Source organism: Pyrgilauda ruficollis, unplaced genomic scaffold (genome assembly GCF_017590135.1).
Source record: "Pyrgilauda ruficollis isolate IOZ18807 unplaced genomic scaffold, ASM1759013v1 scaffold90, whole genome shotgun sequence".
Taxonomy (NCBI): domain Eukaryota; kingdom Metazoa; phylum Chordata; class Aves; order Passeriformes; family Passeridae; genus Pyrgilauda; species Pyrgilauda ruficollis.
Genome location: NW_024531044.1, coordinates 719,358 through 746,105, shown reverse-complemented (window position 1 = coordinate 746,105; position 26,748 = coordinate 719,358).

The following is a 26,748-nucleotide window of genomic DNA, read 5'->3' as shown; positions in this document are numbered from 1 at the left end:
AGGAACAAATCTAAATGAGAAAATCTGCTTTTGATTGACTCCATCTAAATTCTGACTAGATAACTTCAGTGAATTCTTGTTGAAGCACGCCCTTTATCTGATTTAGGTCTATTGTGAAGGACCTCACTTCCAGCCCTTGTAATGAGGTACCTACTTTGCTATGTCTGTCATTTGATTTGCTCATTCCTTTCACCTGTTAATGAATATTAAGAGAAATGCTTCATCAAAAGGAAGAGGGCGTTTGACTTAAATAAAAAGATTTGGTCCATTTTCTAAAAGAAAATTTGTATTTGTACTGCATGGATTAGAAAATACATACAACTATGTTAGTTTAATGTAGTCATTTATTTCAAAACAGACATTCATTCATTAGACATCATTATGTTCATGTGCTCCTAATTCACAAGTTAATTGCAGGTTTAACTGGTACCCATTTTTCAGAAAAACTCCCACTTCTTCAGGGCTTATGTATTGTTAATGAGTTTTCTCTTTGGAGATTTCCTGTCCAATCTCTTGCCACAGAGCATTTTCGTACTTTAAATTGCAAGTTTACTTAGATTCCTTTTCAACTGTTCCCTCAAAAAAAGCTCAAACTGAAGCAGCAAAGGAAATAAAGCTAGTGTAATGAAACCTAGATAATGTAATCAAATCTATCCTTATTCCAATCATGAAAGTAAAAAATGGCAAGCCTATGGATAGCCACTCCTTTCTGTATGAAAGGAAATAATTAGAAAAATGTTTGGTGTTGTACACAGCTCTTAATTCTATTTCATGTATATTTTTGAATGCACTATAAAAAATATATTCAGGTTTATGTAATATATTGTCTTACTCAGGATCTCCACCAGCATCTTCCCACACTCCAGGATGGTATGAAATTCATCCTAAGAAATATAATTGCTTTTGTACTCAGGGTTTGGATGATGAGTATTAGCAATACTATTTAGAATGGGTCTTCTCCTTGCCAGACTACAACATATATAACTATAAAATGTTGAACTTTTGAACTGTTTTATTCTTTTTTTTATATAGTCTGAATACTGTGTTTTCCTGTACATCTTCATTTCACAAAAAGAAAAATGTGTCTCAAAGTGCTGATGGCAGAGAAGGTGTTCACCTACTGCTTTTTTACATACTCTATCTGATTATTCAATTACTTTGTTTTTTTCATGTTGCATTTAGCTGTCAGGATAATTTACTTCTAATAAATGTTAGGACAGTTAAATATTTGTCAGATAGAGAAATTGCACCTATTCATTTTGTCTAGGGAGATTTTTTTGTTGGCCTTTTGTACTGATATTCTGGGAGTTTATGAAAGATGTTATTACTGGATTCTTTGATTGATTGGTGAAGAGTAAATATAAATTCAGAGAGTGAGATGAAGGACATGGTGTGCCTAAGGCTGGGGAACAGCAAATTTTGGAGTGCAGGAAGGAATGTCAAATTTTATGAAGGATTAAGATGAAAAAAATTAGGGAATATGACTAGTTTCTTCAATAAACAAGGCAGAAACCTCATGTGGAATAACAGTTCTGTGAGAACTTCATGCCACATTATTTCTAAGCTTTTGTCACTAAAAAAAACAAACCTCTAGAATTCTATGATAGCTTCCCTAAGAATTTAACTAAGAAACAAATCAGTTATTTAGATTTACTATTTAATTAATCTTCAGAATTTAGGTCAAAATTTCAGACAGGAGCATGGAATGGATTTAGTCTGTTCAAATTAGGCACCTCATAAATCAGATTTTAATATACCTTTTCCTTTATTTAGTCCCTCAACAATGGCAACAAGGGAAGTAGGAGGTAGGTACTGTCTATTCCAGCTGTAAAGAAATTTCCACCATCCATAAAGGAGGATGCTTCTTTACTTGCCTTTAACCTACTGTTGTTCACCTTACTGGCTCTTTAATAATTGCAGGCTACCAGTCAAAGAAAACAGTTGTTTCTGTTTTGAAAGCATCAGGGCTCATATTTAGTACTGTTTATACAATTTTCAGTTGGCCAATTTTCCATAATTTCTATATTATCAATTTAACTTTAAGTGGTGCATAAAAAATTGTATGGGTCTGTTTTTAGAGGAAATTAGAGGATGATTTTATAAGCTGGTGAGCTGCAAAAATAATTTCATCACATTTTCAGTAATTTTAAAATTGCAGTTGCCTTCCAGCTGAAGTACTGACAGGTCTATCAAAAACACACCTGGGCCAGATTCACAAAATATTTTTGGGCTGAACTGCATAGTGGCCAGAATATAGATATCTAAGCCAAAATCAGGAGGCCACAAGAACCTCTTCCAGAATTTACCAGCTGAGGTTCACTTGCTCTTGAATGCTCTGGAGCTTGAAGAAGGGATGCCGACAATAAGAGGCAGAAGGAAATTCACTGATCAGTCCTCTTGAGGCATCTTGATCTTGTCTGCAAAAAGCTGAAATTTGAGATGTATGAAGTGCCTTTACGTGCAATACTTCCACCAATCACAAAAGCAGAAAATTTCACAAATATATTTATTTACACTAAGGCGCAGTATAAGCAGCGTTAAATGACCTGGTTTGCTTTTGTTCATAACACTTTTGAGCTCAGCCCTATGCAAAGTGATCTGTTAGATTGATGTGGAATAACTGCATTATTTTAAAGGACCTTTGAAGCTTCAGAAATCTCTAATTTACTTGTGTGATGAATGGACCCAACCCATGGATCTCAGTCTGGTAGGATGGAAGAGAAATCCAGAGACCAAGTTGCAGAAGACAAGCTTAATCTATTGGCCCATACCAGGTGAGTCAGGTGGACAGAATTCCAATAAGCCAGGCTTAAATCTCTAGTCAATGTGATACATGCACAGAATTACTCTACATGGCGAAAAGGGTTGGTGGGAGCAATGCAACCATTCAGACTCCAGTGGTGTGTGCTGTGTTCCCTTGGAACACAGAGTGTGGCATAGTTATGGCATTACATGTGCTAGTTTCCTTCTTGAATGAATCCTGTCCACTTAGCTGGTCATTCAGGTATTAGACACCACTTTGTTTTCATCTGGCTGGGCATTCTTTCCAGTGAGTCACCATCCATGGGTGAGACACCTGCTCTAAAAAGAAAGATCAAAGTAACTAGAGTGTCAATCTGTATTGTAAAATAATTGTTGTGTGAAATTCCTTCTGGTCATTTACACTGGATAGGAGAGTATCATTCACTTGCATGTTGGAAGATGTTAAGAAGGAAGCATATAAAAGAGTTGGAACTGAAAAAAGAGAAAAAAATTACTTGCTTTTTTGTTAGCTGTAATCAGATCACTGATTATTTAATTCAGATTTTTTTTTTCTGTTGTTGGTAGAAGATAAATCTTGATCAGGATAGAAAATCATCTCTTCTTAACAGGAAGTTAATTAAGGTACTAATACAGTTCAAGAGCACACAATAGGACAAAATCATGTTCTGCAACATAATAAATTTGATAGCATATCTCAGTAAGAAAGCTAAAAAACATTGTAATGCAAAATTAAACACTTATCAAGGCCCAGCATATACACAAGTCAACTAATTCAGATTGATATTTGAGACACTTTTTGCACAGATTTCTTTCTTTCTGGGTTGGATTGTATCCATGCTCACTTTATCATCATGGCCTTGGCTGAAAGGTTTGTAGTATTTGATGGATCTGGTGGGGAGCATTTGCTATTACTTATTCTCTCAGATTGGGGAAACAGGTAGGAAATGGGTCATTAAAAACAGTAATATTGCTCATGAACATTTCAAGTGATCTATGAAATGTGCAATACAGCCCCCATGGCAGGAAAGTTGCAACTAAATGGTCCTTGAGATCTTTTCCAAACCAAACAATTTTGTGATTCTGTGATTCTTAAAGAATGAAGAGGCTTTTATTGTTCCTTGCTCCATAATATTTTGGAATATTTTTCATATGGCATGACAAACAGATAACAAAAAATATTTTGATCAGTGCTTGTTCAGACTGATAATAACTTTCTGAGTTACTGGTGTATTAAAGATGCATTTATATTTGTAGTTGCTTCAGACAGAGTGTCTTAAATCAGCACTGTATGAGCATTTCAGTCTATTAGCAAAGTGCTCATGAAATGTTTTAAAATTCTCTGATTCTGCTCCTGATGACACTGTTCCCATTTGTTCAGTTTTAATGTTTCTTCATATCCTCTTGTCTTTAGAAGGAACTGTTGCTTTTAGACCTAGCTGTTGTTTTTTTGACCAATCAAAGATTTTGACAGCTTCTTTTCTCCCTTCCCAATTATGTTAAATTGAAGTGGAAAGCAGATAGTGTTGACATTAATGGGCTTTCCTTTGAGTTTGACTGCCCCCATTGGGAATGAGTGATAAAGGTCCTGTATGAGCCTTCATGCACTACAGCTCTGCAGAGAATGGGTGCCCAGGCCATGCAGCAGCAAGCAATCCTCATCCTGCAGTGGTCACTGTCCATTTTGTTGTCTATTTCTGATTAACTTCATTTCAGTATTTCACTGGTCTCATCTTTCTTTCCATTTGTACTTTTGTTTTTCAGCTACATTTTGTTTGTAATCACTCAGATATGAAACCTTTTGTTTTCTTACTATAGCATCCCTATAAAAAAACCCCAGAAATACAAAGAAAAGCAGAGGATATGCAGACATATTTTGCAGATATTCTTTTTGGCCATGTCTTCTGGGAAATCACTCACGACTTCCTCTGTATGACCTAGTCTTCATTCTGCTAAACCAAGACCTGTTTTTCCACATTCCTGTATTCTTAATTCTGCCAGTTTTACAATACTGAGAAATTCCTGGTGATCAAGTTTCTTCCTCCATTTCCCTGCAGGTACAAGGAATCAAGCCATGTTTTTTATCATCTAATTAGAGAATTGCTGTAAATCTCCCACTAATCCCATTGTTTGCCACGTTTGCAATGACTGACATACACCTCTTCCATGTTTAAGGTTAAATCCCCATTTTCTCCATTCTTGTTCTTTCTTTCTTTCTGGTCTTCCTTGCATAACGCCAACTTGTGCTAATTTGCTGCACACAGGCATCAAATACAGGATTGAAGGTATTGGAAGGCATATGTTTTTCTTGTTTAAATTTAGAGCTACTGGAAGGCAATCACAGTCCTTTCATGGCTAAAAATGAGAAAAAATACTTTAACTAGAGAGAAAAACCAAAACTCCTGTAGCTAAGGAGGGGCACCACATATTATCCCATCAATGTCTCTCTACTCCTTTGTGGTGGAGCAATATTTTTCTTAGTCTTAGTTATGTTTACTTAGAAAGAAAAATATGAAAGGCTTTAGTGAAGTAATAATTTGTTTCAAGGAAATCAGCTGTGAACAGGGAAAGATTTTACTTGATAAACAGCTCTTAGTCACTATCCAGTGATGATAGTCAGTGACCCAACAAGCCATTCACAACAGCAAACTGCTAAGGAGGAGATAATAAAATTCATTCTTTTGAGCAACATTATCTAAATATTGAGGTTCTCCTATGAAATGTACGAGGATCTGGACTGTATAAAGATATTAATCTATTAAATAATTAATAACTGTTTCTACATCAACACAATATTTTCTGTACATTACTTATGCAGAAGTGGAATGCTCTTTCACTATTTCTGCTTGTAAAAACACAAAAGCTCTTACTGTAGAAACAATCCTAGCATCTCACTTGAAAATTTATATTTTTAAACTTCTTATTGTGTAAACCCAGTATTATATTCCATTTTCTTGAAGAAATTATATTTTTGTAAAACATTATTGTAAAAGCAAGGCCTGCATGATAAGGAATAACAAACTGTGTGGAATTTTAATTTAAAATTACTGTAATGTAGATAAACATAGTTATGATATATGAAATATAGTTTTGAATTAGTATTTATGTTTCATTGTTTCTTTGGTCTCAAGTCTCTGAATATTTCTCACAACTGAAGAACGTCAGGGTTCTTCTCTGGACATGCAGAATGACAAATATTCACAGATCTTCAGGCTTTCCTGAAGGTGGCTCCATTTGATAAAGGTTAAATTAGACAATCCAGGATCAGATCTACCCCAAAATCTCATCAGAGTAATTGGTCAGAGGAGGAAAAACCAGAAATAACTGTTCAGATAACAGGTATGAATAATGCCATAAGAATTTCCATAAAATATTTCTGGGATTTAGCCAATGTGTTCTTGAAATTTATCAACTGAGCAAATACTCCACAAAAAATAGAGAAAACAATCTTTGCCTATTTACAGTGCATGTCTCCATCTCAGTTCTGAACTAAGGACTGTCTTAACTAGTAATTTTTCTTTCTTTTTAATTCTGGCTGCTAAAAAATAGAGGTTCATTTGACTCTATCTCATTCACACATAGTCGTTTCCAGCCTCAGTGAAATGGAGAACAAAGCATGTTCAGAGAACACTTGTTTATTTTAGGATAGTTCTCAATTCTGCCTCAAATTTCTTCAGCTCAGGATGTAGATGAAAAGATAAAATGTACAAAGCTTCATTTCAAAAGAAATTCTGAAATAGAAAATGGAAGAGGAAATTAACTTTCAGTGTACTTTAGATGAACTATAGCTTCAAAAACTTTGAAACCAGGGAATATGATTATATTTGTCTGTGAATTAAAAAACAAAGCAAAAGAACCAAAAAAAAAAGGAGTAGTGGTGACACATCTTTAGTCAAGTTAAATTCCAGGTTACTAGTAGATAGCAACTTCCATCTCCATTACCAAATAATTTTTGAACACTGAGTTTTTCTGTGATTTTCTAGTGGCTCAGTGACAAAGGATGAAATATGGGAAAAAATGACATTTTTTCCATCGCAGAGGACAAACATTTAAAACTCTAGAGAAGCCTAGGATATGTAGTCAAGGTGTTCTGAAAATCTATAGAGTTCTACAAGATTATCTAAACTAGAATTTGTCTCACAACTCAGGCAGAACATCTTTGAAAAACAATGCATAAATTAAATATTTTGTGTTTGATACATTTTTAGAAAAGGCTTTAAACCTGCTTTAAATACTTCAACATTGTTCAAAGTATCATATGCAATATTTATACATGTTCTACCTTCCCATCAACAAGAAATGTCCTGTACATCTCTCCCAAATCACCTTTCTCAGAGTTTGGTGATAAATTAATGATGACACTCTAACCAAGCAGTTAAACTTGTACCTGCAGAGCACTTGCATATGAAAAAGTGTTTGTCACAAGGAGTCAAACAAATCAGGAAAATAATAGCATGGCTCATTGTACATGGCTAAATATATTTATAGGACAACAAAACCATAGCTTCATCTACAGCAAGGGGCCAGAAAATAAGTTTTTCTCTACCCTTTTAAAGACCTTCAAATCTTTATTGTGGGCTCCATTAAATAAATATTAGATGCTGGCTATTTATGTCTTCATGTATGCATATACATTGGAATCCAGTATTTAATACATTGAGCACTAATGTTATTTTAGCTTTCCAATTAATGTCACATAAAATTCATGGGAAAATATCACAACATTTCACCAGAAGATTAATCACTTCAGTATGAAATCCTTTAGAAAAAAAATGCCTTTAAAGATTTTTCTGCCTTGAGCTGAAATATACTACAGGCATATGAGTAGTTATTTAAGTTAAATAAGAATGGATTTTATAGACTGAAGAAAACTTTTTTGGTTTCTGGTTTTCAAAACCTAGGGAATAGAGTCCCAAATATAAGAATCTTATCCTGCACTCATGAAAGACTCCTTAGAATTCAGTAAGGAAGGGTCACAGGTTGGATGAAGAGATGAGAACTGGGAATTAGAGTGTATCATCACAGAACTATTAGTTGTTCTAGCTGTTGGCAAAGCAAGGTAAGAAATAAGAGAAATAAAAAAGGCAGCAGCCTTTCCATGGCACAGAGAATTTGGAAAGGCTGCTACTTTTTAACTAATTTTTGTAATTTTTTAAAAAAAGAAATCTTAGAAAATTCATATTCCACATTTATCTCCTCTGTAAGGATTTAGGTAAGCTTGGAACAGTGCACATGCTTATTTCTGAACCTGAAGACAGTTTTATTTTTTCTTCCTGTTGAAAAGTTAAAATATTAATAAGAAAATTATTGTGACTTGATGGAAGTTCAAGGCTTCCCCTACTGTTTGACCTGCAGCACAGGAGATGCTCTTTGTAGATGTTTAACTTTACTTATTATTTTAAAGTTTTGTGTTTTGTTTGCTTGTTTTAAATAAGAAAAGGTATTTAAATATTTAGTAGCTTAGTATTTTGTCGATTGCTTTTCTAAAGAAGAACAGCATTGGAAATGTCTCTTCCATATGACTTACTCTCAAGAAAATGAATACTTTTTAAAGCTAAATAAATAAGGACAATTAAAAAATATTTTCAGCAAAGGCTTATTGACTTAACTGGCTTCATGTAAATTCTATCCAATGAAAGCAATGTGTGGTCTATTTCTATTTTAGGGATACAATAACTGTTGCTTTTAGGAGGAAAAATAGTCTGAATGGATATGAATAAGCTTTTTTATAGAAAAAAGAGGTTACTCAATAATTTTTAATTCTACTTAAATTATTTTCTCCTTATATCAGGTTATGGTAAACACCAGCAGAATTAAAAACTACAGAATTTTGATTCTAAAACGTTGCTATAAAGAGGTATTTCTATGAAAATCAAATTATTTGGAAAGAAAATATTAAATTCTTTCTAAGTAATTTAGTTAGCAACATAAAATTCAGTAGCATATAGAAGTTTCACATAAACATAAATTTTCCATAATTTTGTTTTCTAATTCCACTTTGCTTTCAAGATTTTTTGTCTTTCCTCCACTTTGTCTTTCTTTTTTTTTTTTTCCTATTCTACTGTAAAAAAAATATCAAAAGGGGAATTTAAAAGGACTTTTATTTAAAAAATAAAAGGTTGGGTTTTTTTTTTCCAAATATTACTGCATTTTAAAAGTCTCCATTTTTGATATAATTACAATTTTGGAAATAAAAATTTTATTCTGTCTGATAAAAACTGAAATAAATAGGGCAGGAGATCTTTCTCCTTTTTAATGCCTTTATTAAAGAGATTCAGCTCAGGTGGGGAGAAATCGACGGGTCGCGCCCACGCCGCCGCTGTCCCCAGGAGTGGCACGGAGGAGGAGGGTGATGCAGCTCTGTCCGCTGGTCTGCAGGCAGAGCTGGGGACTGCGTCCTCACGGGAGATTGGCAGATTCCTACTTTTCGGTCCAACACCTCGGGTCCCCTCCCTAATGAACATCTCCCCAGGTCAGGGTGGGAAGCGAAGGACTTTTATTTAAAAAATAAAAGGTTGGGGGTTTTTTTTCCAAATATTACTGCATTTTAAAAGTCTCCATTTTTTATATAATTACAATTTTGGAAATAAAAATTTTCTTCTGTCTGATAAAAACTATCTGGAATATAAGTAAAAAGTAGATTTTCAAATTTCAGTACTAACCATGGAATAGCAAATAAATTGAAATACTTTTTGCCTTCTTCCTTTGGATACATACTCTGCATGTATATCCCTCTTTTGATGGTGTTTTAAATGCCTTGAAGATAATTTTGCTATTCAGAAACAAAATCAAATATTTTGGTTTTCTTTGCAAAAGTGGGAGCAGGAGACTCCTCTTTTTCCTCACTTGCTCTCTGTTGGATTACAAAAAAAAATAAGGATTTAAAATTATTCATATAGTGATAAAACCAGAAATAACATTTTTAAAAATTAAACCAAATTTGAGGAGTGATTACAACGGAACAAATAATTGTCAAATGTAACTACAAAAAGGAATGAAATCTTAATGAACACAATTCTCCTACTCTAGAAATGTTTTTTATGCCATGTCATTGTTTGCAAGATTGCTTTAAGCAGCAGGCTTTTTTTAATTAATTTCTGCCTTTCATGGTCTGTAGAAGGTAAAAACGAGGGACCATCTTGCTTGCTCAGGGGAGTTAATGCAATTTATTTTCCAGATCATGAAGGCAACAACAAATCCACCATGAGGTCAGGAAGCACAACAAAGTCATTCTTGAAGGAATGTCATTCTAACAGAGATACAGCTAAACACACCTGGAAGCTGTTTAATGAAATGTTTTCATCCTTTCACATTAAAAAGCTGAACATGATAACTAATTTTTCTTAACAGATGAATGTGAGCATCCTCACTAAGTTCCAGCCTCAGCCAAATCACTAAATGACCCCAGCTAAGGTGGGGCATGCTAAGAAAAAGTGGTTTGCATTTGAATTTTAAAGGGTTTCATTTCCCTGTGTGGGTGGGAGAAGCAGCTGACTGTGCTCTTGCACCCAGCTCCGTTCACATGCTCCTCTGCAAGCAGATGCTCACAAACCCTGCTGTCTGGGGTGATGTAGGACACAAGTGGACATAGGTTTGGTGCAACCACAGCATCTGTGGCATTAATTTGCAGCTGGGGAGCCTTTAGCAGCACAAGCTGTGCCACCAACCCCAGTGCAGCTCAGAGCCAGCTCCTGCTTGCCCAGGAGAGAGCACAGGCATATCCAGCTTTGGTTATCACTATATCCATTATAATAATTTTCTTCTGGAAGTCTGAAATTATTCTGGCATCCTAAGGAATAAGAAAAAACATGGGTTTTTCAGAAAGAATATCAGCTCTATAGTTTTAACTTTGTGGATGAGAACAATCTAATATCACCTGAAATCTACATGAGCTTTTGCTCCAAATCATTTGAGCAGAGAACTTTAAATAAAATCTCCATTCTAATTAGAAGAAAACATAATCATCAATGTTGTGGTAAACAAAGCTGACAATATCAGTGTGATAATTATTTTAAAAAATAAATAAAACATGTTCTGTCATGCTTGACAAATTTAATTGCAGGATGTTTTTTATATGCAGAGGTTGCAGACTCTTAGTAGTAATCAAACTAATGGTTTGTCCTTGCCACTTAGCAAGGTTTATTTTGTGCAGTGAAAACATAAGGTAAGCATAGTACTGGCATTTGTGTCAGAATACTGATGAAGCTGATATCCTTCCTACACAGAAGGATGAGGCTGTTGGGAATATTTTTAGTTGGTCACCATTCCTTATCCAAAAGATACTCAGAACCTGAGAAAAAGGTACAGATATTTTGTCCTGTCTTATATGTCAGTGTAAATTTTTAATTTCTTTTTTGACTGAATATGCTTTTCATATATGAATAGAAGCTATGGGGGAAAAGGGGAATTAAAGCTCCATCCCATATGGTGAGCACTGGGCTTTGAGAGGAATGCATGAAAAAATTGCAGTTATTAATTAGTTTCATCTCATTCAAACTTATAAGTCCCTAAAGGAGCTTTCCCAAAGGCTAAAGTAAAGATGTTTTAAGTCTGATTTCTTTATTTTCTAGCTTGGAACAGAAGACAAGATCTTTTTGGCTGGTTTCTTTCTCCCTATATTTTTCCTGATCGGATGTAGATTGTTTTTCCTACTCGTGTAATGCAGCTTTGTGCTGTCTCCAGATGAGCACTCTACTCAAAAGCAGAAACCACTCCTGTCACTTCAATGCTGGGGAAAGACCTTCTCTTGGCTATACAACTCACTGCAAAGTAGCTGAAATGAAAGTGGATGTTATTGTTCTTTCATATCTTGATATATTCACTATTCTTATTTCTGTCTTCCAATCTTAATTTCAGCAAGCACACCACTGCAATTTTAAGCACCTTTCTCTCAGCTAGGAGTGGCTTTGATTTGAGATCTTTCCTTCATTTATAAAGAAGAGCTGTGCCTTTGACTTCAAAATTTTTCATCTTGCTGTAAATAGATTTCTTATTGTTAAAATACTACCCATTCCCTTTCTTCCCCATTTACTGCTTCTCTTTCAGGGAGAAAAATAAAAAGTAAGAATGATGTGATGGCTTGGCCTGCCAATCCTTACAGATTCAGGGTCAAAGAAAGATGCTGCATCCACCGCAGCTTACATTTTGCCTTTTCTGCAGAGCAATGGGGAAATCTTTGTTCGGTCACCAGCGGGTGCCACGTCTGCTGAAATGTTCCCATGGAGACAGGGCATAGCTGAGCACAGCAGCAAAGAGGCACCTTACAGCCCTTCCATGGGGTCTGTGGTTACCTTTGGGGCTGATGCAGTGCACAGCAAGAGCATCTCCCTTTAGAAACCCATCCTCCTTCTTTAGAAATCACATTTTGCTTGGAGTCAAACGCTCATTTCCTAAAGAAACCTTAAAAAACTATAAACTACATAAAGGAGGAGCAACCAAACAAGTGTATAAGGATTTCACACAAATTTCACAGAATTCCAGTGACGCTTGCAGAAACTTGAAAGCTCTGTATAGTTGAGATCCTTTTTTTTTTTTTTTGTGCTTTTTTTTGTGTTTCAGATTTATTTCTAGATCTGAGATCAAACAAGTGCTGTCTTCTTTAGCATGAGATGACTTGGACCCAAAGAAACACTAACTGAGATGTAGGCATTCAGTTTGCTGCTTGGTTGTGGTATTTGAACCATGTTTCATTCCACAATGCTTGCTGGAACAGGCTGCTCCTAGGAGAAAGACATTGGCATTAAACCTTGGGTTGTGCTTCCTATACCTCAGGTAGGGAAAAAACAAAGTGGTTTTTTAGTAAGTGTGGGAAAGATTCATCAAAATGTTGGATTCATCAAAGTCAGTGATAAAATTGTAGCTTGACTTCTTTAAGGCATTTTTTTAGAAAAAACCAAGATAATACTGCTGTAGAAATTACTGATAAAAATTAGCTTGCAATAGTTCAGACTTTTGTAGTCACCAACATTGAAATTAACTAAAATTGACGGTTCCAACAGAGTGATAAAATTATTCCGGAAAAATACTATAAGACACTGAGTGTGCCTGGTTTAATTTGGTGAGGCAAATTTAAAGATGATATGCTGATTCTTTATAATTAAAAACTTAAATAATTTAAAATAATTTCAAAACTACAAGCATTTTTTAGGACTTAATTCCACTTTAAACTTAGTGACATTAAAAACTTTTACAGTGACATCACAGATGTTCAGCTGCTTATCCAGCTCAATGTGTTAAACTAATTATCAGATATGGGGTCCAGAGGATTTTTTTCTCCTAATTAGGAAGAATTTCTGAAGAAACAAAATTTACTTTTTTTGTAACCTGGGTCATCATCATCATCATCTTCTTCTGGGAAATTTATTGACAAAGTTCCAGGAATCTGGGAGGCAGATAATGCTCTCACTTCTTCCTGTTTTCTTCCTGTGGCACGTCATTGTCTTTTGGGATGTCAGGAAGCATTTCCTGGCCCATGGAGTTTGCAGATATGTGGGGAATGCTGTGATGTCCCCCTGAGCCAGCTGCTGTTTGTGTGTTAGCACAGTCAGGTCCTGCATGCAGTGACTCGGTGGCTCTTGCAGTGCCCTGTCACTGTGCCCTGATCCCTGTGAATATGAAAACAAAATTACACAGCGGCCTGCTGGGTCCCATTTAAACATTGTCTCCACCCAGAAGTGCTCCTGCTGTGCTCACAGATGTGGTCTTGGCTGGAATGTCTCCAAAGGGAGGCAGGAGAGTTGAATCAGCCTAGTGCAAGAATAGGAGAACCCCAAGGCACTGACTTTTTGCAAGTGATGCTTTCCCCTTTGTGGTCACACAAGATACCATGCTTGAATTCAAAGAGTTCTGCAAGTGAAGGAACCCTGAGAACCATGAACCTTTGATAAATTCCATGTTTGATGTCTGTCCTAACACTTACCAACATTTTTTCCACCCCCCCCAAAGAGTCACATTTTTTCCCCCCCCCCCCCCCCCAAAGAGTCATAGTTTGCTGGAGCAGTACTTTCATTTGTGGTTGAACACATCAAGATTTCTCATCCGCCATGCTCTTGTCTCATGCAGTATTTCCAGAAAACTGTATTGCAGCTACTTAGGATTCTGTTGGGAAAACCCTAATATTGTCAACTTTTATTTGCTACACCTTGGCATCTCCCAGAAGTATGAATGGTTGTGATTTATTAAATGTCTGTGTTATATGAATTGGAGAGTCATTCTGCTGCAGAAAATGCTCTTAAAATCAAAACTGGCTTGATGCAGCCTGGCAGGTAAGTAAAATCCATGCTGCAGTCAGAGATGTACCCAGGGTTCAGTCTATCCTGATCCAAGTGTCACAGAATGATTGGATGTTTATCTTTGCAAGACAACTGATCTGGGTCTATTCCGTCAGACTTAAAGAGCCACTAGTCTGACATGGAGATGAAGATGGACAAATATATTAAAGGAATCATTTTGATCCAAGATCTCATTCTGAGAGCTGTAAAGGTACTATAACATTAAATGAAAATATCTCTTTGTACAAGGTGGTTGTAGCCCTGCTTACTTGTTCTCAGGTTGGTGAGCGTTCTGGACACCAGTCTGCATTAGACATACAGCTGAGCAGAGGAGGACATTCACAACTATATTTCTCTTGAGATGAAGACAGAAATAGGTGGGACAATATCACCGCACAAGTTTTCTTCAATCACTTGTAGGAGATTGAAATATCTGTCCGGATTTTGGATGGCATAGAGTTACTTTTCTTCCTAGTTGCTGGTAGAGTGCTCTTTTGGGTTGGGACAAGAATAATGAAACACACTCATGTGTTAGTTGTTTGTAAGTGGTGTTTACACTAAATCAAGGACCTTTCAGCTTCTCACCCCAGCCCACTGGCAAGTAGGCTGAGGGATCACAAGAAGTTGGGAGGGGACACAGCTGGGACAGCTGACCTCAAATGACCAAGGGGATATTCCAGAACTGACTGAAGAGATATTCCAGGCCAGCTGGCACAAAGCTCAGTATAAAAGCCAGGAGGCTGTTCAGAGCCATGGCATTTGTTGTCATCAGTCAGTGCTAGGTGTGATGGAGCCGTGCTTTCCTGGGCTGAGCTACTGCCTGTCCATGAAAAGTGTTGAATGAATTCCTTGTTTTGCTTCGCTTTGCAATTTTTGCTCTTCTGATTATATTCTCCATTCTGATGCATGGGAAGGGAACGTGTGGCTCTGTGGGACTTGGATGCCAGCTGAGGTCAAGCACATCCTGTTCTCAGAGCTTCTCTCTGAAGAGTAAAAGAAACCAAAGAACTAATTACAACCAAAATTGTGACTTTTGCTTCCCTTTTACAGGCAATCAGGTGCAGAGAGTGCCTGACCCTCGTGTCTGTTTAGTGTGGAGGAACTGTGCATTCACTGCTTGAACACAGGCACGGTTTCTGCTCAGCTCTGCAGTGGAATTCAACAACCATCTTGAGCTGAAAAATTACACAAGGACTTCCAGGATCAAACTTATTATGCATTCAGTATCCCAATACTCCATCTGCTGTTTCCTTGTTCCATATCCCATTAACAAATGCCAAGCTGCAGATTGTTTTTCACATAGTAATGAGCTGCATAAGTATGTAAACAAAACAAAAGTTATATATTTCTGTTAGAACAAGTGCCAAGAACACCTCCTGTTGCAACACTACTAATGACAGGATAGCAACAGTGGAATAAAGAGAGTAATTTGTAGTATTCCCAGGTCAGCTGCACACATGGTTTCTCCAAAATAAGTAAGTGAGGCAATTTATTCCATACTTAAAATGCACCAGATTCATTCCTGCTTTAATTGCAGTAGCCTCAGTGGATCTGTATCATGGAAGAATTTGGCCTTGTGGTTGGAAATCTTCCTACAGATGGTGGTAAAAAAAAAAAGGTGAACAGCAAAAATAATGTCATTATCCCAATTAACTGGAATTGATTAATTCATCCATCCATTTCCCAAGTGATTATCTCCAATTAAAATAATTGCCTGGATAACATTCCACTGCTAGATCTCTGGATGCAAGAGAGATTTCTAAACAGCATTTTACTCATATTCCAGCACAACCACCAATACCTGGCAGCAGAGAAACACTTTTCAATTTGCTATAGCTCAACACAAGGACAGAGGAAGGTTTGGAATGTCTCTAAGAAACACAGACTCATGTATTATTATTTGTGTAAGCATAGTCACTGTGGAATGGGAGTTGAGTTGCAAAATGCAAGGGGATGGTGCCTGCTGTAAAGAGGTGATATTTATGAGCAAGCACAGATGCATGAGGAGCACAAAGAAACCATGAGATAATATCAGTAGGCATAGCAGCCTCTCACTGTAATATATTTTTGTAGGCATCACAGTACTGGATGTTTTTGTTCAACCACGTCCCTGAAGGTAGCCAGCTCTGTTGATGCTCACAAAGAGATGCTTCCACCTGTGAAAGTGATAAAAAGCCTGATGACACCTGTCTGAAAACATAAAACATGAGCAGAGGAGCCTGACGCCTCAGAATGACCAGGGGTAAGATTCTACTTTCTGATTTTGGTTAGAAGATGATGGGTGTGACAGGGATGCCTTGAAAAGGCAGTTTTTGAAATTGCATGTGAAGTGTGAGAAAGATATAGAGTAGTAATTTAAAGAAAGTGATAACAAGCTCAAATGAGCTGGGTATGAGGAGGATGCCTGTAGCCACAGTATAGCATCTGCTAAGTTCAGAGAAAAGGCTGTTCTAAAAAATGTGAGAGTATGCTTAGATATGTGCATAGATGGAGATGAAAAACTGTATTTAAGGGATGTTTTGTATAGAAAATATGCAAAATTCAAGTAGAGTTTGAACCCAAAAGTCTTAAACTCAGAGCTGAATATAATGTTAAATTACTGGGCTGCTTAATCACTCAGTTCAGTAGCTGGGCACACTTTTATGAAAATTAGTTAGGAGAAATGGTAACAGCAATGACTGCAAGAAAAATGTTAGCTGTTTTTTGGATTGGTTGATTAGGAGGGATGAGGTAGTGAATCATAGAATCATAGAATGTGCTGAGTTGGAAGGGAAACATCATCATAATTGAGTCCAACTCCTGGCCCTACAAAGGACAAGGATCTTGGCCCTCCCCAGGGATCCCATTATGATCCTGAGAGTATTGTCCAAACACTTGAACTCAGGCAGTCTTGGGACTGTGACACTTCCCTGGGAAGTCTGTTCCAGTGAGTGCTCAACTTCACTCTCTGGGGAAAAACCTGTTCCTGATATCCAGTTTAAACCCCTTCTGACTCAGCTTCATGGCGTTTTCTCAGGTGCTGTCACTGTCACCACAGAGCAGAGATCAGTGCCTGTCCCTCTCTTCCCCTCACAAGAAGCTGTGACTGCAGTGAGGTCTGCCCTCAGTCTCCTCCAGGCTGAACAGACCAAGTGACCTCAGCCACTCCTCACACGGCTTCCCCTCGGGGCCCTTCACCATCTTTGTGGTCCCCTTTGGATTAAGCCTCCCAGTGGCCTAATTTATTTTTTACTTTGTGGCACCCAGAACTGCCCCCAGCACTGGAGGTGAGGCCGCCCCAGTGCAGAGCAGAGCGGGACAATCCCCTCCCGTGCCCAGCTGCCACTGATACCCCCAGGGCAGGGTTGGCCAAGAACTGAAGCCAAACATGCAAACAAAAAAAAAAAAGTTTTGTTTTGTTTTGTTTTGTTTTTAAATTTTGCTAGCACAGAGTTGTTTGTTGTTTATGATATTAAATTCCCAAACAGCATTTTGTGAGCAGAAAATATCAATGGACTCATAGCTCAGCAGAAGACAGGAAGGGGCAGTTTCACCAAGAAAGGAGCTGAAAAAGCCTAGAGGCTAAAGCAGTTGTATTGGAAATCCTGGCTAAAATTCTTTGTCTGCCTGAGTAAAATGAGCCAAGGTATCCTACCATGCAACCGATGGTCTAACACCTTCTGCTTGTTGTCAATTTGGTTTTTTTAAAGACTCCTCATTGTCTACAGCAGGGATTGAAAGCCCTTAAGCTTCAAGGTTGGAGTCTTAACTGCTAAGGCAGAGAGGCATGGAACAAGGAACAATTTCAACAGCTGTGAAGGAATAAGGACACAAACCTGAATGTATCTCACGCTGTGGTGACCAGAGCATTCTCTAGATGGGTGGGAGACTCCAGTTCAGATCTTTGCCCATAGATTAATTTAATCATTATTTGAACAAAGTTCAAATAATGATTAAATTAATACAGAATAGCTATCAAAAGTGCAGAAGTGAACTGACATCTCTTTGGATGGAGCAAAGCAGGTCACAGAGGAGGTGTGCAAAAGCAGTGGTATTGAAAAGGCAGACTGGTGCTTTCTCCTATAGTTGCAGGAATACAGTCACAAAACCATCTTCACATAAAGCTGATATCCATTCAAGGGCAGCTGAATCTGTATTTTTGTGCCATTGCAACTATTACATTTTCATGGGAAGTACCCTGTTCTAAATGGAATAATTTTTCAGACACTTGAAACTTTTTACTACCTAGAAACTTTTTAGGGATTTGAGGAAAGCTGCAGCATTTTTAACATTATGCCAGTCAAATAATTTTCTTTTATGTTGGACTTATTGCAAACAACTCTTTCAGTTGCCCAGTCCCATTGTTTGAGATAACCTCACTAAGTTAGGCCTCACTCATCTGAGTCTTCTAAAAGCTTAATCAATTCTGTCAGCATTTAATCAGTTCTGGATGGGTTGACTGCTGGATCAATAGTTCTCCACCAGGCCTACGTAAATCAGATTTTAAGACATTTGTCCAAAAGTGCTCAGGACAGAGGAAATGTAGACACAGAATCAAAATAATCTATTCAAAGACTCTCAGTAGGTCTATGAGCCTCCTACTAATAAAAATAAGGGTTTTTAAAAGTTTATTTCATGCAATCATGCACTATAAAAGTGAAGATATTTCTTTTTATGAGAAACACATAACTTGAAAAACCTTCATCACATTAAATGGAGGAAGATTAATTGTTGGGTTTATTTACTTATTTTCTTCATATAAAGACATAACACAAATAAGCCCTCATTAGATATCTAAAGCTCTAAGTTGAGAGTAATATATTTTGAATTAAAAAGCTAACTAAAGAATTGAAACTACTTTTATGTAACAAAGAGAAAGCATGTCACACAGGCAGTTTGCCTATCTAAACTAAACTTTGGGATACATTTTAAGAAGGGAATAAAGGGGTAGAAGTAAATGGAATCAGATACATTGTTGAATTGCCCAAGGTACATCATGTTAAATCAATCCAGTATTGTTCCTGAGAACATTTTTTAAAATTATTATTTTTTATTATTATTATATGCATTTTAAATTACCAGGACCTTACAAAGAGACCGAAGATGATGTAAATGAGACAAGAGGGAGAGCGATTCAGAAGTGGCTGGAGCAGAGTTACTACCAGGGTAGAGAGGGCTGGCAGTGGGTGTGTGTGAAGGAGAATTTCAGTGGTGAGCAGAAGTGGATCCAGGAAGATACTGGGCTGAAGGTGAATCTCAGTAGCTATTTCCTGGATGTAGGTGATAGCTGGAAGTTACACTGCCTCTTTTAAAGGTATACAACCCTTACTTAAAAAAGTAAACAGTATGACTTCTCCAACACATGTAAAAGCATAACCCTAACAACATATATTTGATGTAGTCCCCCTTTTAGAAGAGTATGTATTGCTTCTTAAAAAAACCTGTTATCTCTGAAGATTTTATTTCCTGTTTCATTATTAAAGAGTTCTCAATGAACTGACTTTATAATTTTACATGTATATATGTAACATGTTTTGTGTTCTAATATGTGACACAGATTAGCTCTTCAGGAACAGCTGGCTTCATGTCTTTAAAGAGTAACTATCCATTTCTAAGGATTATCTTGTGCTGGTGTTTGGGTCAGGAAAAAGGAAATCTTTGGCACTCTTATAACATAACTTCCCAAAGGCAAAAGCAAGCTGTCTGTGATAAAAACAGAGGAGACCTCTGAAAGATCTTGGATTAAGGAGCATCACACCAAAAGGCCAGTATGAAATGGTCCTTTCCTGGCAACTTTGTTCTCTTGCAGTTCTGAAAGTAGGAGTTCCTTAATTTTTTTTTTACTATTCCATGCAGATTTATAATACATGTTTAAAATGTGTTGTTGAGAAATCATTTAGAAAATGTGTTTGGAAACATATGATGACATTAGGTAGCCGTCAGGCATTTAAATAGAGAAAATGAGTGTTTCACATACACCTGCAACGGTGAGAATGAAGAAAAATCACATTTTGTCTGATTTACCATTGCATTCTGCATCACTTGACACCATGAACTTGACTTAAACATTTGGTGACTGACAACATTTGGAAAAGTCATTGTCCTTGTTTCTATGAAGAAGCCTAAGGTCCCAAGGTGCCTTTATGGCATACGACCAAGATTGTACATTTGCTTCCTAGTTCCTTTTTCCCTCACCCACAAAGGAGGGGTGGTTGGATTGTTTTGTTCAGACAGTGCTTTGAATACTTCTACTCCCTTCTTTCTTCCATAATGTTTCTTTTTCTTGAAGAGGACCCACCAGAGATTTTTCCATTCTTTTGCCTGATCCATGATTCTTCTTATTCTGTTACAAGTTACGCAGAATAATTTTCTCCTAAAAAAAACCCTTCCTGTCATCTTACCTGCCCCAAGAGACCCCATTTTCTTTCTTAATGGAGAATAATATAGCTAATTTTAAAGATAGATTTACCAATTTATATTTCAAGCCTTAACTTTGCTGTGACCACTGTGCCACCATAAAAGACATGCAGGTGGTCCACTCCCACTCTGTCTTAATAGGTGCATTTATTATTTGCTCCTGCCAACCAGGTCCACTTATGCCTGTGGGAAGGCAGCAAGAACTGGTCCTGTAATGCCTTGTCAGTGAGCAATGTCTTGCAGATACCTCTCTCAACCTCTGCAGTTCCTCCCATTTCTGCTTTGTACCACTCATGCCTCTCCTACTCCTGCTGCCCATGCACACTTTAATGACGTGAAAAACCAGCCATGAGTGTAAGCCATTTCTCACTTAATCAATTTTGAAATTTGATGTCCTGTTTTAACCAGTTATCTCTGTCAGAAAATTCAGGAATATAATGTTGTAGAACAGTGTTATTACTGGCAATGAGTGGCTGCGTGGGAAAGCATTTCGTCATGGCCACATCACTGACATTTAAACCAAATGTAAGGAGGAGCGGAAAAGAGCCACAAGAAGAAACTCCTCTTTCCTGTATACCTTAAGAAAGAAGATTTCCTTAAAAGAGTTTATTTCATGGTTGTAATCCTTTGCTGGAAAGTTATTCTGACTCTGTGTTCCCAAAGGCTGATGATTTGCTGTGGAACTTCTCTCTGCTCAGTTAATTCCCCTTGCTGACACTAAATGCCCACCCATTTTTCCTGTTATGACACTCACAGAAGGCTGAGAATATGTAAGGATACAGCATCAGAAACCCTGCACGCAGAGTTTAGGTGCTAACTGAACAAAGTAGAAAGATTTTTCTTCCCCTACCCTCATCAGGAAGCTGGAGAGAGTCAAAATCCAGTCCTGAGCAGATTTAGTGAATTGGGTGGAAATGACAGCTGTTGTGGTGGAGAAGGCACAAGTGATCTCCAAGCCTGGGAGGTCACTGCCTGTGCTTCACACAGCTCTGAGCAGCAACAGACAACAGGATGTCACTCCTGATCTGTAGATGCTTGCAACCATTTTTAGAGATCCCAAAACAGTAGAATATTGTCAAACAAGCAAAAGATCAAACAGCAGCAAATTTTCTGTCTCTGATTAGTAACCAATTAGAATGACAACAAAATAATTGGCAAGAGTGAGGCAGAGAGTGTAGAAGATGGCATCTCCTTCAAAATGACCCTTTTTAATGACAGCAGCCTCTTTTAAACACCCCTGAAAATAATGAGCTGTAAGCTGCAATTAGCATGAAAAATAGAGTTATTGCAGGGAACAGTTTGAAACGAGTGCTAAAGCAAGGGCAACTGTGTGAAAAGAGTCCTGTCAGAAGCTCTTTTTTTCTTAGATGGAAGAGTTTCTGGCTAAGATTCTTCACTCTCCGTTGCTAGCTGCACAGATGAGTTATGCTCGTTATCAGTCCAGTTAATTTTCAGTGGGAGACAAAAGAGGAACGGGTGCAAACCACGTGTTTGTAGCACACAATGCTTTGTTGTTTGGATTGTGAGCAGCCCCTCGGTGTGGACTGTTCTGGGCTTTGTTGTGAGTCAGTGGCACGAGCCCCTGGGGTGCTGCTCTGCACTGCCGTGCCCATTGCTGGGCTCTCAGTGAGTAAACAGAACTTCTTTGAGGGAACTGGTAGAATCCAAAGAATATTTAAAAACTAAAATTCGATTCTAAGTAAAAAGCAAGGGCTTTAACTACAATGTCCCGATTTTGAGGTGTAACGCAAAAGAATGGAAAATAAATTTGAAGCATTGGGCTAAAAACAGCATCTTAGCACACTCTGTCATGACATGATGATATGTAGGAGGGAGCTGCTTGGTCAATCTGACAAAAAATTCAGCACAGTGTTGAAGCCTTAGCACACAATAGCATTCTTATTTTAAGACAAAAAATACAATGTAAAATTATTTGACTGCTGGAAATTAGACTGCTCATTTTGCACATTTCACTGACTCCTTTTGACTGCTCTCAGCCCCCCTGAAGTCCTAAAGATTAAGGGATAAATATAGATTGCTTCCATTTTTTGGCAAAACACTGTGACAGATGAAGTAAAGGCAGAATTTGGACCTCTATTTATTGCTAAAATAAGAGGAAGTTCTCTAAATTTTGATAGCTAATACCACCTGTCTTGCTAAAATTGAGTCCTACAAAATACATCAGTACTCAGACAAGAATATAAGCTATAAAAAGAATAGAAGTTATGATCCTGGTGATTCTCCGTAAAAGCTTATATTTGACTGTACATTTTCAATACATATACTATGGAAGTGACTGTGCAAATTGTACATGCAGAAAACTGTCTGCAAGAGTGAAACTGTGAAATGCCAAACATATATCGAAGATAGAAATCTGAATCTCTCAAGGACACGCTGATTCAAATCCTTGAATTCTTCAAATTACTCATAACCATGAATGTAAAATTTGTTTGGATATTGCCGTAATTTTTTTTTTCCATCATGAAGATTCCTTTTGTTTCATTTTCCTGTATTATGTTTCATGTTCCCCAAAAACAGAGGACTTTTTACAGAGCTGTTGATTATCTGTCATTCTTTTACACTCTGAATCGAGCTAGATTAGGTCTTCAGGAAAAACTGATAACTTGCTTTCATTATTTAAAAGCACTTTGCTCTTCCACATGGAGATTTTTTATTATTTTGGTTTCTTAGAAAGAACTCCCATTGCCATCCTGAATTTAGCCAAAATAAAGACAAATTTGTCAAGCTCCATTTTTAGGAATAAAGGACATTAATTTAGCTCCAATTGATAATTATATTTTGTTAACACCACACTGTGTGGAGATCAACACATTTTTCAGTGTCCCCGTGGTTAACCCAGTGAAACCATGAGTGTCTTCTTGCAGGTGTGGGTTTTTCTATCAGCACATGTTTGATTGAAAGCATCTGATTCACAGCCTCTGCCAGGACAGCAGATGCTGCGCGAGTCATTTCAGAGTGGTACAGTGTGTGGAACTCATGACTGCAAAAGTAACATCTCTTCTCTGAGATCCTATTCCAACACATTTTTGAAACCTCTTCTTTTTGAAAACTTTTACTCAGGAAAGTTTTAGAAAATAGATGTTTTGCTTGTTCTTTCAGTCTATGTTGCTTTCTGATACTCATGGGATGTTGAATGCTGCAGAATTAGTGGGTTGGGGAACATTTTGGCTACAGCTTGTATGTGGACTCTGCGTAGGAATGAACTCACATAAACCCCACTGATACAGTCAGCTCTGGCCATCTCTAATTCAAGGTACAGACTTCTGACAGACTGAGAGAAAGGTACAGCATGAAGGCAAAATAGCAAAAGTGCTAGCACTTACCATGGAGGAGAAACTGCCAGATGGAGGGTTCTAGGTTAGAATCACATTGTAAACCGAAGATTTTCTCTAATTTCCACAGAAATTTAAAATTGGAGGAGGCATTTAAGTAACTGAAGGAAAACTGCTTTGATTGGAAGGCAATTGTCATCACTGAAATAATTTCCAGCTCTGTTCAGCTCTGCTCAGTTGTGTCTGCAGCTGGTGTGAAGTGCAGAGATTTAGAAAGGTCTTTGAAGTAAGTGCTAAAAATGTCAGCTCTATCCAGCTATACAAGACAGTGCAAAACTGGGTTTTTTTCTCACTCACACTTTAGGAGTTTAGGGCTAAAAACTGTTCCTCTTGTAATATCTGATCAGCTGTTGCTTATTCTAGGGAAGATAAAGTTTCCATGAGTGCAGATATGCTTAAATTTTAGAATCCTAATGTAAAAATCTCCTTAAAGCAAATGCCTAAAATGCTTATATAATGTATAGCAAAAAGCAGGTGCTTTTCACAGTCTCTTGTTTATGTAAACACAGACAGCTAAGCTGAACAGAGAGAGAGCAATATGAACAACAGCTTTTGAGCTGGAAATAGCAAAATCTGCAATTCCTGACCTGTCCCACCAGATATTGTGTTATTAATTTTATATTCTTATAAGAACATGTACCTTAATCTGGTGCAGCTTCCAACTCCTGAGCCAGTAGATAAAATGACAATCATCATTAGCTCCTCTTCCATTAACTGGAAATGTAGGGGTTTGAAAAGCAGGGCCACAACCCCTAAAAGAGAGGGGAAGTACATAGCTTATGACCTTTTACCATTGCTTCAGCCTCTTAGAAGACTTCTGTCATTAGCCACTAGTGTAGGCTGTAATTTATGACATTTTTGTGTGATTACCTCCTCCTATTGATATTCCAGAGGATTTAGACCCACATTTAGACCTCTGTTGAAGATGTTTGCATCCTATTGTATTTTAGCTGGCAATGGCTGTTTTCAAATTCCAAACTCAGTGAATAAGAAATCAGAATTGGCCAAGAACCCAAAGATATCTTCAGCTTTAATCTTTGTGCTAGAGCACTGCTGCCATGGCTTTAGTTATTAACTACTCTCTTTTTTCTGAACTGCAATCTGCCACCAGTACTTCCACACTACATAAGAGAGGAATGGAGTGGATTGATAGTGCTTTAATAGAGCTGTTAAACACAAATCTATTCTTAATAATTATTATCCAGCCACTGATTTCCATCTACAGGAAAAAAATTAGTCATGCTCTGTTATAATTTACTGATTTTCACTTAACTTGACTGGGCCGTGATCCTCTCTGTTTGCAATTGAACTACAAAAAAAATCTTATTTACTTCAGAGGGATTTTTCCTCAGTGGCATATATTACATATTCTTCAGAGAAAGTATCTTTTCCTTGCAATGAAATACCTAAAAAAGAGGCTCAATTTCTAAGAGATTTTGGACCTCAGATGACAAAAAAAATCCAAAGCTAAAAGAAATTCTTCTACAGTTAACTCTTCAGCAGTCTGAATTTATTTACATATATAGTAATATCTATCTATCTATCTATCTATCTATCTATCTATCTATCTATCTATATATTTTTCTCTTCCCCCACCCCCCACCCAGAGCTACACAAAATCCCTGCAAAATCCTTGCATGCCTGAAGGAAAAATAGAAGATTCCCCTCCATCTGACCAGGAGAACAGGGCTCATCAGGCAGTTCTAGTGAAGGAATTGCAGCCCCCATATTTGTAGTTATAATACTTGGCACACACTACCTGCAATAGAAAACAGATACTAGAAGTAAATGGAAAAGTACACAGATTTGACTTTTTTTTAAGCATTAGAAAATGCTGCAAGATCAACTAAGCTTGATTCCATTTGTTTCCTGGATATAGAAGAAAATTACATCCATTCTTCCTTTTCTCTCTGATCTGATTGGGAAATTCCATAATTTTATTTCTCTGCTGATATTTGCTCCTGCTAATATTCACTGCTTTTCATTCTGCCTTCATCTGCAATTTATCTAGTAAAAATTCACAGCATTTAGGTTAATGAAACTTTTCAGATGCTCTTTTTTAAAAGAAACTGAAATTTAGGATGAAAAGAAATAGAAAACAGAGTACAAAGCTTGAAATCTCTTTTGAGTTACTTGATTTTAAAAGTGTCTGGAGCATCCAGTCATCCAAGATGATTGCAGTAGCAATGCCAAGACTTATGGCATATTTTTATTGTGAAAAAAAGGTCTATTTTAAATGTCAACAATTTATCAAGTCAATGCTTTCACATTGCCTCAAGTTTAGGGCCTGCTCTCAGGCCCCTAAAATCAGTTTTAACCTCCCTAGCAGACTTCAGAAGACAAGAGGAGCCTGTTTCATTGAGGAGTCCCTGGAGCAGAGATCATGGGCTCCTGACCTGGCTGCCCCTTTCCCACAGTCGAGAGAGCACAGCACAGAACCTGGTACCAGTTTTGGGCTGCCACTGATCCCAGACTGTGCAACAACAACACCTACATGCAGGGCCCCTGCACTGACCAGGCACTGCACTATTCACTCTCATCAAAGCCCAGGTTCCCAAAGGTCTTTGTCAGTGCCAGTCACAAAGCCTGAATTCCCTGGCAGTCTTGACTCTTTCCTCTCATCACCACCCCACATTTCAGGAGTTTCAGTGGACTGAGGGGACATCAGAGGTTTATGGGTCTGGATCTTCATCCCAGCCCTGGTGAATCCCAGCAGAGTAACTCCAGAGAATTGTTAATCAGCTCTCCATCTGTTGAGGAACAGAGGTCCTGCCCTCTGGAATACCCGACTCTGCCATTCGGGTTTCTAGGAATTCGACACAATGACAGACAGCTCTGTGAATTAACAGGATACCAAAGGCTCCTGACATTTACAAGAAATTATTAGACACAATTAATGCATAATAATTCCCCTCTGCTTCTTAACAAGCTTGGCATTTGTCAATGAACATTTACACCAGGGAAGGATA